The sequence below is a fragment of the Octopus bimaculoides genome, chromosome 6 (assembly GCF_001194135.2).
Source record: "Octopus bimaculoides isolate UCB-OBI-ISO-001 chromosome 6, ASM119413v2, whole genome shotgun sequence".
In the NCBI taxonomy this organism is placed as follows: Eukaryota; Metazoa; Mollusca; class Cephalopoda; order Octopoda; family Octopodidae; genus Octopus; species Octopus bimaculoides.
In genome coordinates, this window is record NC_068986.1 from 3,397,586 (window position 1) to 3,401,165 (window position 3,580).

Genomic DNA, 3,580 nt, shown 5'->3' on the forward strand with positions numbered 1-3,580 from the left:
TGTGAAATTAACGTGTAAGTGGCTGAGCACTCCACAGACACATGTACCCTTAATGTAGTTCTCGGAGATATTCATCGTGACACAGTGTGACAAGGCTGACCCTTTGAATTACAGGCACAACAGAAACAGGAAGTAAGAGTGATAGAAAGTTGTGGTGAAAGAGTACAGCAGGGTTCGCCACCATCCCCTGCCGGAGCCTCGTGGAGCTTTAGGTGTTTTCGCTCAATAAACACTCACAACGCCCGATCTGGGAATCGAAACCGCGAGTCCGCTGCTCTAACCACTGGGCCATTGCGCCTCCACTATATATATAGTGCAACTTTAGTGGTAGAACCTTGGGTAAGGTGGTGTTATCTCCCTTAGACCAGTTCCAATTCTGTTCATGACCCCTACCGAAGACGTCTGAAAGAGACAGTGTTTTCCTTGCCGGCAACTGGAGAATTCTATGTTTTCAAATTGAATTTCCTCTGATGAGGGTACTGACGAAACATCTCTTTTTTGGAGTTTAAAAATGTCTCCGGGTCAAGCGAGGTTTTCAAGATTCTTGCTCTTTCGGCCAAGCAAAGCCTACATCGTTTGCTCCCGTTGAGGTTCGGTCCCGGTTGTTCTAAGAGCCTCCATTTATTTATGTATGGCATATACATATACTCATCTTTTAAACGCCATACGTAGCTTGCCAGGGACTTGATGTTGTAACTTTCAGATATCCCAAAGGAGGATCTGTGATTGATAAGACGATGCTAGAATGGGCCGCCTACAGAAGCGACATATTTCTGCGTCTGTGCCCTTGTGCTGGTGGTGCTATCGCTGCCGATGCTGTTGTCACTGCCGGACCCGTCGCTGGTGGTGGTGGTGGTGGTGGTGTTTGTGCTGCTGCTGCTGCCGCTGCTGCTGCCGCTGCTGCTGCTGCCGCTGATATAGGCGCTGCTGCCGCTGGTGCAGGCGCTTCTGCCGCTGGTGTTGTTGTTGTCATTGTTGCTGTTATTGTCCACCTTCAATTCATCGTATATATTACCTTTCCATGTCAGATTTTGTGGGTTGTATTCTAAATTCCGTCATTAGTTTTCTTGTTTTCCTGTCTAGATTGGCTAGATCGTTTAGTGTCCAATTAAGAATACTATACCCGCAGCGTATAACTGGGACAGCTAGAGATTGATACTTATCTTATTTTTTGCATTGAGCTCTGTTTCAAATATTAATCTAATTCGTCCATAATATTCCTTCATTATCTTAACTTTCATTTACGTGTGTTATACCTTATCTTCTTCAGTGTTTCCCAAGTATTAGTATGTCTGAGTTTGGTCTAGTTCGCTATTTAATTTTCTTCATTTAGTGAGATGTTGTTATCTTTAAATAGTTTTCCCCTTTTCAATGTTGTTTTGGTAATTTTTCTAAGTTGAATTTCATATTGATTTCTTTCGTAAATCCATGCACTGTCTGTAATAATGTTTACAGATGTTTATCATTTGCAGCATACACTTTGATGTCATTCATAAACAAGAGATGGTTGATTGTTTCACCATAGTAGTTGTATCCACAATCAGTTCTGCTTAGCAAGTTGGTTAAAGGCGTCAGTGCCAAACAGAAAAGAAGTGGAGGGAGCAAATCTCCTTGGACTCCTCTCTTCTAATGGGGATGGCTTTAGTTTTTATAATTCCCTCTTTTGTCTGTAACTACAGCACTGTTTGCCATTTATTCATGACGTTTTATATATTTTATTATTGTTGATGCTACCTTGTTCATGACTAGAGCTTCCAGGTTCCATGTGTGAGGAATACTGTCAAAAGCGTTCTAGTTATTGATCCAAGGCATGCTTAGACCCTTCTTTTTCTTTACAGCCACATGAGTTTTTGCAGTATCCCTTTTGCTCTTCTGGAAACAGGTCGTTTTCTTCTAGATATTTTCTCATCCTCTGCGATATTATTGTAGTTAAGGTTTTGCAAGTAGGGAGATATGTTATGGGTCTGTAGTCTCGTGGGTTTGTTGTTTCAGTAGATTTGGGAATTAGGATAGTTTTCCCTTCAGTGAGCCATTCAAGTGTTGTTTCTGGCTCTGTTAGCATCTCATTGAACTGTTTTGCCAGCGACTTGTGTGTCCCAGTTAAATAATTTAGCCAGAAATTGGGAATTTTGTCGTGCTCCGGTGCTTTCCAGTTGATTTTTTCAGGAGCGGTGTTATGGGTGTCCGAAATTGTTCAGGTGCTACGTTTGTTGTTTTAATTGATCTTTTCTGGGGTAGCTACTTCGCCGCCCATATTTTTTTTTTTACCAATATTCTTCCATTTCTCCTGCTGTTGGTGTTGCATTGATCTCTATTTTATTTTTACCAGGTTCTTCGTAGAATCGTTTGGTGTTGGAGTTAAACTGCTTATTTTGTTCAAAGAATTGTTGGCCTTTTTCATACCGACGGATCCTGTGTGCTCTGGCGTGGACATCTTGCTTTTGATGTTCGTTTGCCCTTAGGTAATCTTGTTTGGTTATTTTGTATTACTGTAGTATTTTCTCTCTTGTTTAGTAGTCTTGTTTGGTTACTAATTTCATTACGGATTGACAGATCCTTTCTTTCATTCTCTGTCTCGTTCTGGTTGTTAGCTTTCTATACTATTTGTTTAAGTTGCAATAAACCTCTTTGGATGTTGTCGCTGCCGCTGGTGCTGCTGCCGTTGTCCATATTCAGTTCATCGTAGATATTATCTTTCCATGTCAGATTTTGTAGAGTGTAGACTAAACGCCGTCATTATTTTTCTTGTTTTCATGTCTAGGTTGGGTAGTTCATATAGTGTCCAATTAAGAATATTGTAATTGCAACTGGGACATATAACTGGAACAGCTATAATAGTGATACTTATCTTATTTTTCGCATTGAGCTCTCTTTTAAGTATTAAGCTAATTCGTCTATAATATTCCTTCCTTATCTTTTCTTTCATCTGTGTTATTACTTATCTACTTCATTAAATTCTATTATTTACATGTCTAGTTCTCTTATTTCTTAATCTAATATGATATTGTTATTCTTAAGTAGTTTTCCTCTTATTAAAAAAAAAATTATTGCGACAGAAGCAGTATTAATACCAAAACAATATTTATGTCCAACTTAACGTGGATGTTTTGTTAGCACACCAAATACTGAGTTATTTATCAATAGGGAACCTCCCGTATGGACTGCTCTTAGGACAGGCATCGCAACCGACGTGTTAGCAGCGAAGTTGGCCCTCGACCAACACTTTGATGCCAAGCATGAAGGCTGCGTTGTCAGAGCTAAAGCACTTTCGGTAAGCGGGGAGGGGACTAAGGCCGCTCGATGGGCCCGCGTGGTTGAGGCGAAGCGTGGGAACAGAGCGACCATTCGGTCTTTGGTGGACCAGAACGACTGCGAGATTTCGGAACCGAAGCAGATGTGCTCAGCCTTTCAGCAACACTTTGCTCAATTGTTCGGGACGACGGAACAGACTTCGGTGTGTACCTAGATGGCCTGCCGCAACTCTCGACCAGCGAGGCCGATTGCTGCGAAGGACTCATATCTGCCTGGGAAGTACAGGAAGCGATGAAAGGCTGCACGAGAGGTAGATCGCCGGGTTTGG